At 34.7% G+C, this 13,831-nt stretch overlaps 1 protein-coding gene across 4 annotated transcripts in view; it reads right to left on the reverse strand.

Moving 5' to 3' along the window:
* The window catches only part of HERC3 (HECT and RLD domain containing E3 ubiquitin protein ligase 3), a 123,821-nt gene that overhangs the window by 17,280 nt on the left and 92,710 nt on the right, over window positions 1–13,831 (reverse strand). The gene's annotated exons all lie outside the window — the stretch shown is intronic.

Here is a 13,831-nt window from a genome sequence, read left to right on the forward strand (position 1 = left end):
TATTTCTCATTATAGTTTTGGGTCCTGTAATTATATTTTTAGAGCGAAGTCTGCTCCAGCTGTTTTATAGCAACAACGGGCTATTGTATTGAATGCCTACTTGTCCTTTATTTTTTGAAACTGATACTCATAATAAAACCTCTCACTAAGAATGAGGACACATACTAAATGGAATGAAATGGAATCCTATAAAAGAGAGACAACCACAGCCTACAGTATAATTTCAATAGCAAAAACTCCCATGAACAAGAGAATATATCTTCCACCCTCACACCTGAGCAAACCTGTACCTGAGACAGTTTCTTGGGACAAAAAGAGTGTGATTATTAGCCTGCTTCCTCAGACTTATATGCACAAAGCCTACCTTATCCTAAAAGAAACATTCATCAGGTCTAAATGTAAGCCAAACATAAGAAGATTCTCTCACTGTCCCAATTCACTAAAGATTAAGACATCTGATAATCTTGTGAGATTGTTGAAAATGTCTTCAAACAAGACATATTTGAATACACACCCATGACATTCATCTTGGAAAGATGGAATCACTAAAAATGCCCTCACAGCTCAACATATAATAATTTTAATTGGCAAATTTTTTTAATGTTTAACTTAAGATTTTTAACTATGTTTAAACTATAATTTCATATCAGATATTGGTGAATATAGATGGCTAATAAAATAGTTCTCCCAAGATTTAAAAATAATTTTAATTTGTCTCTTTTATATTTGAGTAGCTCAAGACCTTGGTAACAATATATAACAACATTAAATTTTAACATGGTCAATCACCTTTAATATTGACTGAGCAAAATTAAGCCTCCCAGGACTCCAGAGAACTTATTATTCTTATCATTACCAAGAAATAAGAATTTTCACAATTTTCTAGATATGAAAATGGGTAACACCCTCAAAAAATTGTTCTTGCACAAGGTCACTGAATACTTAACCTAGGAAGTCTAAGAGAAGAAGTTAAGAAGGGACAATATTCTAGACTTGGACAATAGATTTTTAAAAATTAAGTAAATAAATAGCCTCTAAAAATTTTTTTCTCACCTTTTTTTGTAAAGGGGAAAGGGGCAAAGAGAGGAAAAAGCACAAGACAAAATAAAGCAAAATATGCAATTAAAAATCATAACTATGAACAGGAATGAGATACATGTGCCAATAAAATAGAAGATAAGAGAATTAATTATAAAGCAGAATCAAAAAACGTTTATATGAAATACATGAAACAGAAATATCCTCACAGAATTAAAATAACAGGCTGGAGCAGAATCTATTATCTTGCAGTTTATCTCAAAAAAGTAAGAATGGCAATCTTTTCTGACAAAGCTTAATAAAAATAGATAGCAGAAAGAGATAAGCAGAGAAACTAAATTATGTTTAAAGGCACCGAAGATATCAATATCAGTCATATCAATCAATATCAAGATAGCAAAACTCTGTGTGTGTGTGTGTGTGTGTGTGATGTAAATAATGTAGCAGCTACTTCAGGGAAAGGTTTAGATAAATTTATAAGTGAATCCTATCAAACACTCAAAGACAGTTACTTCTAATATTAAATAACTTGTAAAAACAGAAAGTGAAAGATCCTTCCAAATCCTATGATTCGAATTTGATTTTGAGACAAACCAGGAAGAGATAAAGCAGAGGAAAACAAATTACGGGCCATAATGAACGTCAAAACAAAAACATTAAATTAAGACTACAATATATTAAAAAGATTATACACTATGACTGGGATAGACTTACATCAAGAATATAGTTTGTCCAATATAAAGAAAAATATAAATATAGTAGATGATATTAATAACAAGAGTAATATCAGGTTTTCCATTTGACAAAAATCTACTCTTTTTTCACCCAACTTCTGTTAAAAATAGCAATGGAAAGTATGGACTACCACAGTAGCTACTATAATACTTGGAGTATGTATATTAAATGCTAATACTGTTCATTGTCTTTATGCTTTTAAGCATAATATGGTTTTTCTGCAATGGACTTTTCATTAATATGATAAATGATATTCGTCTAAACCCAGGAAGAAACATATAAAATGCAGTAAAATTAGAGATATTTTCAATTAAGATCAAGGATAAAGCAAAGATTTTATTATCACCACTATCATTTAAAATAGTGCTGCAAGTGCTGGCTATAGCAATAAGAAAAAAAAAAAAATCCAAGCAACTAAGCACAGGCAAAATTGAAACAAAATTATTTTTTTGCACATATATAGTTGTTTACATAGAGAATATAAAAGAATCAACTAGAAACTACTGCAATAGTTAAATTCAACTTACACCGATAGAAAATAAATTCATATAAATCATCAGTATTCTATATTATTACCAACAAAACTCAGAAAGAAAACACAAAATGAGAAATTTTCTTCAGATTGTATAAGTTGTTAGGAATCTCTACCTAGTAATACAACCAAAACTATATGAATGCAACTACAAAACCCTCTTTGCAGAAATGCATATGAGATATAACCCTAACTAGAAAAATACTAAGAATTCACAGGTAAACCAAGCCAATATAATTTAAATTACATTATTATCTAAATTAATCCATTCTCTACTATACCATTCAAACTAACAAAGGATGATTTTTACAAAGCTAGAAAAAAATTAATAAACTCATTTGTAAGAAAAAAGATCCAGAATCTAAAGGGAAATAATTGGGGAGGGGGGAAGTATAAATGAAATTATTGCCAGATCTCAAATTATATTACAAAGGAGCAATCATAAAAAATTATTTGGTACTTTAAAAAAGAAAAGAAGAGGAAGAAGAAGGCTTGATCACTGGTACAGAGCTGGTAAACAACATAAAAGAAGCACTTTTGAGCTGGCAAACTCAAAGACCCCCAAAGCCAATGTGAGAGAAATTAGTTAGAGAATACCATTTCATGTAATAGGTCAAAATAAGCTTCAAATAAATACATGACATATATAATAGGTAACATCATAGAGAAATTAAAGGAGCAAATAAGAAATTGTCTCTGAATTGAAGAGTTCCTGATTACAAGGAACAAAGATCACAGAAGACAAAATGGACAATTTTATTATAAGATTTAAAAGTTTTTGCAAAAACAAAAGTAACATAGTTAAGATTAAAAGGGACACAAATAACTTTAAAAAATCTTTGCAGCAATTTTCTCTGATAAAGTTCTCATTTCTGTAATTTAGAAGAAATTGGTTCGAATTCAAAGAATAAAAGCCATTCCCCAGATGATAAATATTCAAAAGATATCACAAGGTAGTTTTTCAGGGGAAATATCCAAGCTATCAACAATTATTTTAAAAAGCTCTAAATGACCATTAGATAAATGAAAATTAAAGCAATTCCGAGGTTTTACCTCACACTTATCAGAATGGCAAAGTGAGGATGAGAGGGAAGAAAAATGACAAAGATTGAGGGATGTAAGACAGAAGTACATTAAGACACTGTTGTTGGTGGAGCTACAAACTTGTTCAGTCATTCTGAAAACCGATTTTTGAACTATGCCCTCAAAGTTGCTAACTTATGCATAACCTTTAATCTAGGAATACTACTACTAAGTTTATATTTCCAAGAAATCAAGAAAAGAGAAAATCCAAATATACAAAAATACTTATAGTAATTCTATTAAAACTAGAAACTAAACAGCTCAGCAAACTGTAATATGTGTGTATGCTGTTTGGAATACTAATGGACAATAAGAAAGGACAAAAAAGATGACTCCCCAGAAATTTGGAAAGATAAATTTATACAATATGAGATTATAAATAAAATATATATGTTATATATTTATATTTACATATTCTATATTACTAATATACATTATGCATATAATATATACATATATAAACATATATGTGTATATATAAATTCTGAAAGACTTTAGAATACTGGCAAGTCAATCTACAAGATTGATGATAAAGCATGATGTTGACCTCTTGAGAGTGAGGTAATGGACTCAAGATGCAAAATAAAACATATTTTTGGACATACATGACCAATTTGGTAATTTGTTTTACTCAAATATGCATATTGGTTAATAACTGTTTCCTTTCTTTTTTTCTTGAGAAGGAGTAAAAGGACAAAAAGCACAGAGTAAGAAAAAGCAAAAGTCATTGATATTTAAAAAAAAAAATAGAATAAAGGAGGTAAAACAATACAATCAGGATAGCCTTAAAAGTTATGAATTGAACTTAATACATATTCTGTAAGAAAAACAAGTCATACTTATCAGAAATCCGCAGCTTTGTGCATAATTCTTTTTTCCTTTTTTATTATATATATGGAAATTATTATTTTATTTGGTGTTTAAGTTCACACACACACAAAATCACAAACATAGGAGAAGGAAGTCATATATAGGAATCAAAGCAAGCCATTCACTAAAACACAACTTGTAAGCAATTCAATCTAGCTTAATATTTTACCCACAAAAGGTAGAAAATCCAGAGAGTTTAGTGACAAAAGTTTTATTCATTTTAAGTCTGAGACTAGATGAATTTCTATCGCCTCAATAAAACATGCAAACTTGCACATATGCATTTACATTCCGTGAAGTCATACCAGCTGGAAGGTCTAAATCCCTACTGTGTTATTTACATATCTGTATGGAAGGCAACAATTACCTTCATATTTGCTGTTATTTACCTATAAGATCAGGTTCATACTTTTGCTGAGTATTTGTGTTTTGGCTTATTAACTATTTACTAAGAATTATTGGCTCTTGGTTCCTCCTGTTACAAGTTTGTGCTTCTTCTTGAGATGCCTTGTGTAAAATTATTTCAGATGTTACAAAGATCCTGCCAGTGTTTTTCTATCTAGCTTCTGTTGAGAGCAAAATCCTAAACCCTTCCCCCATGCATGTAAGGCTAAAAAAAATTGAGACATCTTTAAGATCTAACTGACTGAGGCTGTTGCTATCTGGATATCTGAGTGTAGCTAGCCACAAAGAGCTCCATACTTCAACTATGGCAAATGTCCATTAAAAAAAGGGAGCTGAGCTCATAAGAATCAACTTAATGTCAACTAAGATGAATGAAAAGCTCAAAGGGTAACTCATAATTTATTAAGTTGGCAAATAATCAATAAATTGATAGTCAGTGGTTTCTCTCAGTAACAAAAGACAAAATTCATAGAGATCACGAAATGTTGAAATACCTTTGGAAAAGTGGGTATCACTGACAGACAAAGCTCAGCCCTGACTGGTGAACAATCAGTGAGGGGGCAGACACATTAAGAGGTGGGCTAAAAGGCCTCAGCAAATCCTAGTGATAATGTAATATGCACATGACATTCAGCTACCTCCAGCACTTTAGAAAAAGGAATCCATCCCTATCCGGATCACTGTGGTTGTTTTTCTTCATTATAAGCTGGATCACCCTAACTTATAATGGAGAGTTTCATAAATAATAGCTTATTATCTAAGGGCAAGAACTTGCCTAGACTGGATTCTGTTTAAATGGTCTTTTTCCAGAGGATTTGGGCAATCTTATTTATCAGCAATGTCCTTCAGAGACTAGCTGAATGACCTACAGTGGCTGGGGCCCTGAATGAGGAAATAGAAAGGGAAAACCATAATCCTAATTTAATAACTGGTTATTAACATAAGAGAAAAATAATCATTTCATTCACTACAATACCTATCCTTGTTGAACATCCTTCTTCCACTACGTAAATCTCCTTTTGTTAATTGCTAAATGATCTACCAGTGCCTCACTCTGTTACAATATGGAATAAGAGCAGAAATATCATTCAAAGGAATAGTCTAAGTCCAAAAAAAATGGCATTGCCTGGTAGGTGGAACAGAATCATTTCACTGAAGGAGTAATTAGATAATGTGGAGAAAAGACATGAACAAAGATTACATCTCCTGGTTCTTTTGAAAATACCTCTAGAAATAGTGATCACTCATGGTAAGATGCACCCTAATTCCCTCTTCCTTAATGCCTGGGAATAAAATGACTGGTCTTTCAGAGAGAAAAGAAAGAAGTACATATATTAGAAAAATGTACCTTAATGTGCAAAAATATTTGTGCCAGCCCTTTTTGTAGTAGCAAGAACTGAGTGAATGCCCATCAGTTGGAGAATGGCTGAATAAATTGTGGTATACGAATGTTATGGAATATTATTGTTCTGTAAGAAATGACCAGCAGGATGATTTCAGAGAGGCCTAGAGAGATTTACATGAACTGATGCTAAATGAAATGAGCAGAACCAGGAGATCATTGTACACAGAAACAGTAATATTATACAACAATCAATTCTGAGGGATATGGCTCTTTTCAACAATGACATGACATTCCAATGATCTTGTGATGAAGAGAGCCATTCACACCCAGAGAGAGGATTATGGGAACTGAGTGTGGATCACAACATAGCATTTTTACTCTTTTTGTTGTTGTTTGCTTGCATTTTACTTTCTTTCTCGTTTTTTTTTCTTTTTGATTTGATTTTTCTTGTGCAGCAAGATAATTGTATAAGTATGTATGCATATATTGGATTTAACATATATTTTACCATGTTTAACATATATTGGATTACTTGCTATCTAGGGGAGGGGATGGGGGGAAGGAGAGAGGAAAATTGGAACACAAGGTTTTGCAAGGATTAATGTTGAAAAATTATCCATGCATATCTTTAGAAAATTAAAAACCTTTAATAAAAAAATTTTTTTTTTTTTAAAGAAGTGTACCTTGAAGATAACTGTACCTTTTAGGATTTATAAACTGTACTATCTCTGGGCCTTCCAGCCTAATAATTCAAGCTTCCTCCAATTTCTACTAGGAGATTTCCTAAAACTCAACTGACCTTCAAAGTAACCAAAAGGTTATTAATTTGGGGAGATTAAAACAATTCTCCTCTCACTAAAAAGAACAAATAATTAGACATGCGATCCCTTCACTGGGATTGGATGCCTTTGCTTGCTAATCATTGCCATCATTTAATTGCCTTAAGGAAGCATAATGAAAGAGCTCTTGACAGAGTTTTATGACTGTGTGAATGAAGAAGGAATTACTTGCTTTTGGAATGGCATTTTGGAAATCACGACATAGCTCAACAAATAAACCTTAGTCCTCTACTTGTAAATAATACAGACATATCTATCCCTCTGAGAGGTAGCAGAAAGGACCACAACAATGAGGGAATATACAGGTACTGACCTAAAGAAGTCTTATAACTTTGTTGCTTTTTATTTTGCTTTGTTTCTTTCCCTGAAAATAGTGCAGGAAATCCTGGATTCTTCACTGGGAGCTGACTGGCAGCTGGAGAAGTTTCTATATTGGGGAGAAAAATCATTAACTGGAAAAAGAACTCATACCTGGCATGACAGCCCAGGAGATAGTGAGTCATCCCATATGGTGTTTTTGATCTCACTAACCTGGTGGACAAACTGAGGGGAGGGATTATAGCTGTACCACCCAGCACAGGAGGGCAGAGTCAAGTGTCAATTATGTGAAACTGGTCAAGAGGCAGCTGGCAGAAATGTGGACCCTGAGATGCTAAAGTCCATAGGCATAAGGGAGGAGTAGAGGGGAACCCAGCAGCAATGGCAGCTCAGTAACAGAAGAGCAGGTCTTGGCAATGGTATTAACTATAGGTCAATGCTTACTCTAATGTGAAACTCACTGGCTCCTCCATACCTGTTTAACATTTAGTGATTAATGTTAAGTTTTCCAAAGGGAACACTCAGGGAACAACAGTGTCATACTGGCAGGTGATTTTGCTTTCTGGCAAAACAAGAGTGGTGAAAATGTCCAAACAACCTCCATAGAAGTAGGTCTGGGAGGCTTTCCAAAAAAAGCCAGGTATTTGGTACTCTCCCGTGCCATTCCCAAGGTGAAGGTGATCCTGGTGAACATTTAAGTGGGTGGAGCAATTCTCTCAACTATCATGAAAATCAGTGATGATGCAGAAAGAATCAACATCTTTTAGCCTGGATTGGATTGCCCATTTCCTTCTCCAGCTCATTTTACAGATGAGAAACTAAGACAAAAAGGGTTAAATGATTTGCCCAGGATCACACCGTTATTAAGAATCTGAAGCTGACTTGGAACCCTTTGTCTTCTTGACATCTGCTCTGACAATCTATTCACTGAACTCCCGAGCTGCCCCCCAAAATGTTGTTGTTCAATCATGTCTCTTCATGACCTCATCTGGGGTTTTCTTGGCAAAGATACTGGAGTGCTTTGCCGTTTCCTTCTCCAGCTAACTTTATAGATGAGAAAACTGAGGCAAACAGGGTAAAATGATCTGCCCAGGATCACACAGGCAGTGTTTGAGGCTAAATTTGAACTTATCTTCCACTGTGCCACAAGGCAAACAATACTATATAAGTGGCGAAATCCTTCTTAAGGAGACTGAAGGACCTTACACTAAAAGATTGGAGTTGAATGGAAATTTATTCAATTTAGGATCATTTTCCCTTAAAAGACCACATGTGGCTCAGTGGACTAAAGGCTCAAGTTGTTGATATCATTTCCTGGTCATCTGAAAACAAAATAGCCATGCTTTTAAAATAGGTACTTCAGCTAAGAAGGTTTGCTTGGCTAAATCAATGCCTGTTGTTCTCAAGGAAGATCCTTGTTGAATATTATTCTTCTGCTATGGCTAAGTAAATTTCCTTCTATTAAATGTTGACTAACCTAAGAGCGTCTGTCTCATTTTGTTCAAATAGTAAAATAAACTACCATTTATCAGACCATTGCCTCATATGTATTTCTTAATTTTTTAATAATGGGGAAGAAAGATACAGCCTGGAATACTGCTTGAAGTCAGGAAGATCAAGGTCAAGTCTTTGCTCATTCTCAGCTCCACTCCTTACTTTCCTGCCTTTTCAACATCCCCAACAGCAACATTGGTCCTGAACAAATACAATCCCACTACTCCTCCTACATACCACCAACATATAAGCACATATTATTTTAAGTTCCCCTTTCTGTGTGTTTTCCTTCATTAAAGTGTAAGGTCTTTGAGGATAGGGACTATTTTTGCTTATATTTGTATTCCTGGAACTTATCACAGTACCTTACACTAGCATCTCCTGCCTGAAGCTCAGAGAGGAATGTGGAGAAATGAGAGCCTTCCCATTATATCCATGCATCTCCTGCTTGGTTTCCAGCTGCTTGTGGGAAGAGAAGCATCATTCCATTATACCAGCCTCCCACTGATGAGGGAGGGAAAAGATGCTATTTAATGGAGCTTGCAGCCTCCTCTCTTACATTGGAGAACAAGAATATCACAACTGCTTCTGTTCCCAAGTGTTTACTTCTTCCCCTAAATTGTCCAAGACTCTAAAAAGACCTTAAAAACTTGTTGGTTTTTAAAGTCTTGGTAACATTTTCATTTAATGATAAGAAAAATCTCACACATCCAATCATATACTCCAAATCCCATGATTCTGAACCCCTGTAGGTCATCATCCAAACCCCATTCTTTATTTCCCTTCAACTGACTTAAAGTTTCAACCAAACATTACCATTCCCTTCCACCCTACCCTATAAAAAGCCTGCTCCATAGGCAACAAACTTGCCTTCATTTTAAATCTTTCCCTTTTCTATTCCTTCCATCTTGTGGTTCCCTTGGAAACCTGGCTGTCTTCCAAAAACATAGTTTTCCTGGCCAGCTTTTCCAACACTGGCTGCACTTTCAATCATTCCCTTCAACTCACTATCTGAAGCTGGAGAATTAGAAAACTTCTCCCCACCACTTCCAGGTTCCCACTCTGTCCCTCTCTCCCATTTGGGGTTCATAAAATCAACTTTACCATCCAAACAAAATCTTGGGAGATATTGTCTGCAGATTTTCACAGCATTCTTCTTCCCTTATCAATGATTTCAGTATGTTTCTCATAATCTTTCTCCCCCTACCAACTCCTGTCCTCATTCTAGGGGGCTTCAACATACATACTGATACTCCCTCAAAAACCCTAACCTTCCAGTTCCTCCAACTCATTCACTTCCTTTGACCTATTCTTCCACCACAAAAAAGGTCATACCTCTGATTTTGCCATCATTTACAAACATCCCACATCCATGTTTATCAATTTCCCCTTTTTGCTTTCTGCCTTCCAATACCAAACCATCTGCACTGTGACCTCCAATCCTTCAACCCCTCAATTCTCTTTCCAGCCATCATCACTGCAGTAGCCACATTCTGGTCCTTTCTCCAGCTTGACCCCTTTGCAAACCAATTCAACTGTCTCCTTGAGTCGCTTGTCCCTGTCACTAGCTATGCCCTGCCAAACTAAACTTTTGCTCATGCCAACCATCTACTGAATTCATTCCTACAGAGGTGCTACTTAAAAAAGACAAAAAATATCACACAATTTGTTCAGACTGGGTTCACTACAAATTAATGGTACATAACCTTAACTGGACCTTCACAGGTATTGCACAATCTACCTAAACCTTCCTAAATAACTCCCTATCCCAATAAATAATTCATTATCCCAATCATCACAGTGGTTTAAATCTTTTTAAACCTTTTCAAATTTCTTGGGCTTCCCACCCTATCACCTCTACCCCTTTCTCATAGCTGACAACCTTGCCTTGTTTTATTTTTAAAACTGAAGCCATTCACCAAGAACTTGCTCTTCTCCCCTCTCATTTCACATCCTTCAGATGCCTTCTGTCATTATCTCCTCTTTCACCTAACTCATAAGAAGTGGCCCTTCCCCTTGCCAAAACAAGTCCTTGACCTGTACAGGATCCCATTCAATCCTGTTTTCCAGCAAAATGCCCCCTCGACCATCTCTGCTCTCTCATTAATCTTTGATCTTTCCCTGTCTACTAGATGTTTTCCTAAGGCCTAAAAAAATAAACACTATGTTTCCCCACATCCTCAAAAAAATCCAGACTTGCTTCATTTAACACCACTAACTATTGCCCAATATATCTCCTGCCTTTTGTGGCTAAACTGACAGATTATGAAGAAGAAAGCAAAAAGCTGCTAGAAGTAATGGAAAACTTGTAAAGAATGGCCAAATGGACAGCTTTGAAAAGACAGTATATAACAAGTGTCTCCACTTCCTTTCCTCTCACTCTCTGCTTAACTTCCTACAATCTGTCAACTAAACTAGAAATTACCAATAATTTCTATTTTTCTTTTGTTTTGTCTGAGATCATGATTGCTACCCATGCCTTTGTTTCCGCTGAAGCAAAACAGAGCCTGTCTCCAATCTCTTAATGTGTTTTAAGGTTTCCTCAGAAGGTAGGCTTTTTGATGGGACTTGAAGGAAGCCAATATGCAGAGGAAGAGCATTCCAAGTATGAAGGATGATCAGTGAAAATGTCCAGAATCTTGTTTGGAGAATAGCAGGGAGGCTAATCTCATTGGATGAAATAGTATGTGAAGGATATAAAAACACTGGAAAAGGTGGAGGTAAAGGGAAGCAGATTATGAAGGACTTTGAATGCCAAACAGAAAATTTTATTCATAGGGGTAATAAGGAGGTAATGAGGTAATTATAAGCATATTAAATGGAGAACTAGGAAATCATTTTTAGAAATTAATTTCCTCATTTTACAGATGAGGAAACTAAGAACCACCAATAATTATTATTATTACACTATATAATATGTCCAATGTCAAAGAGATAACAAATCAAAGGGCTGTAATTATACACAAAGGTGCATCCACTAACACAAGACTGTTAGATGATATCTGAACTCATATATACTTCCAAAAAAACTTTAGTTCATCCCTGAACAGTAAGTTTCCCCATGTGGTCACCTCTTACACCTTTTCAATGAAACTCTAGCAACTGGATTATGCAACAAATTAAAACTGTAGGTGACTTTAAGCAAGTCACTTAATTTTCCTTACCTCAGGTTCCTCATCTGTAAAATGAATTTGGACTAAAAGTTCCAAATCTATCTTAGTGCTATATAATCCTGTTCTCTGATGGATAGTCTTAACAGATAGACTTTTTTCTTTTTTGGATAGACTTATACAAAACTCAAAGCTGGAGCTAAAAATTACTCCCAATCACATCCTATGCATGATTATCATAAAATTCATTAATGTTAAGGGCAGCAAACAGAGTTTCTGAGAAGAAAAGACTAGAAGACTCTCACAGAAACAATGAAATGGGTTTCCCACCATTGCCTTTGCTCTCTGATGCCAACTAACATTTTTTTTCCAACATACTTTTTAATCTTCCTTTTATGGAATATATTATCAAATGTTCTCAAGTCCCAACCACAACACAGACTTGGCAAGCTGCAATAAAGATAGAGGTGACAACTTTCATAGCAAAACAAGTTATCTGCTTTACAGATATATTTTTGTTCCTTTAAAATCCCCAGTTAGACATTAAATTTAAGGCATTACACAATTCTTAATTGCCTGGATTTACTTGCAAGTATGCAAATTTAAAGGGGAAGAAAAGGCATAAATCTATATACAATAACTTTTTATAGTATGCCTCTAAACATTAGTGCATGCCTAATACTATTAATAGTATGAATAGAATACATAATAAATAGTAAAATAGTATGAATATTAGATAACAAGATTTATATTATTTAAAATTAGGAATAAAATTACATCCCTTATGATGAAGATAACTCTGAGAAGAATATAGTATCTCAAAGAAAGCAATAATTTAGAAGTAGCTAGCAGGAATTGTAGAATCAAATAAAGGTTTTTTGAGAATAGTAGAGAAATGGATATGTCTGAGAAGCAGCCAATATATTGGGAGAGACTGAATATTAAAGAGCGGTACAAAGCAATCTTCTGGAGAGAACAGGATGAAATTAGATTGTCTGTGCCATACATAAAGGGATTTGCCTTGGGAAGGAAAAGGGTCACTTCTTCATGTGAGACAGAGATGGAGGAGAAGACAGTGGCAGAAGGCATCTAAGTGATTTGAGAGGAGGAAAGGAACCTCTTAGTGAATGACCTCAATTACTTTCAATAAAATATAAGAGAAAGTTCTTAGCTAAAGGTGGGAATAAGAAGAGCCATGGGAAGTTAGAGAAGGTATGAAAAGCTGAGTGTGATATTAAATTGATGACAGAAGTATAAAAGGATTGCCTTGCCTGCATTAAGGGTCCAGTTGAGACTATGTAACATAAATTTGTAGCAGACCCAGTCAGCACAATTTTGCAATTTTCTCCAGCTTTGTTCAGCAGTATGCGGGTTGGAGAAAAAGCAGCAGATAGTGGGAGATTTAGGCATCATATAACTGATTTAACCCTGAGTATTCCTGGAATAGAAAGAAACTATGAGATGAATATAAGCATATATAATGGAAATACTTAGAACACTATCCTTCAACTTTATAGTCTCCTAACTTAATGACAGAAAATTTTCCAAATAATTATCATTTCTCCCAATCTATCATGAAATATCTATTAAGCATTTGCATATAATTTATGAAAGAAATAAGAACATACAGAGGTAAATAGCAAATGTATATTAAGCAAATCAAAGTAGTTTTTGATTAAAACTCTAGCAATTTGGGGGTAGTTGGTTGAGAGTAGGAAGTCCTTTCAACATTTCCTCTTGAGTCTGGGCTAGTTTTTAATAAGATTTTGCTGAAAGCAGTTTAGGTTTTTTTTTTAAATCACTGAAACTGCCCTTAAGATATGGTTGACTAAGGGAGCTAAGGCCAAGTCTTTTTATTCACCTAAAAGCATAAAACAGGCCTGACAAATTATAAGTTTGGAGGTCCTTGGGACTTGTTATATGTCCCAAGAGATTAGGAGTAACTCCATTCTGCCCTGATGACCATATACTTTTGTATATGCTTCTACCTTAGCTAAATGATATATCTTTGTCAAGTATCTTTTTTTATGCTGTGGCTAAATAAATCTTCTGCTATCTGTTA

This window comes from Sarcophilus harrisii, chromosome 6 (assembly GCF_902635505.1).
Source record: "Sarcophilus harrisii chromosome 6, mSarHar1.11, whole genome shotgun sequence".
Classification (NCBI taxonomy): domain Eukaryota; kingdom Metazoa; phylum Chordata; class Mammalia; order Dasyuromorphia; family Dasyuridae; genus Sarcophilus; species Sarcophilus harrisii.